This window comes from Geospiza fortis, unplaced genomic scaffold (genome assembly GCF_000277835.1).
Source record: "Geospiza fortis unplaced genomic scaffold, GeoFor_1.0 scaffold166, whole genome shotgun sequence".
NCBI lineage: Eukaryota > Metazoa > Chordata > Aves > Passeriformes > Thraupidae > Geospiza > Geospiza fortis.
The window spans coordinates 9,662,409-9,662,813 of NW_005054310.1; positions in this window are offsets into that span (position 1 = coordinate 9,662,409).

A 405-nucleotide genomic window follows, 5' to 3' on the forward strand; every position below is an offset into this window, starting at 1 on the left:
TAGTATAAGCCAAATTTAAAATAATGGACAAACCCAAGATTTTTGTATTTCTTTATATCAGCAATGTATAACTGCAATTAAAAGGATTAATAAAGCTCCTGGGTCACAAAGAATAAATAAGGTTTACACTTGACAGTCTTTTAAAATTGTGGAAAAGTGCTGTTAAATACTCTCTTAAACTCCAGTGCCTGCTGTTGCAGAACAGAAGTATCCAGCTGCATGAGAATTGAAAGCCAGCTCTCCCAAAAGGGTTAAATATAATAGTTAAATTTGTAATATACCATACATATTTGACATAGAGATGAAATCAACTCTAAATCAGACTCCTACTAGAGACAAAGTAATGCATCGAGTAGATGGATAACTTCAATCAATACAGGGGATGTGTTTTAAAAAATAGAAGGA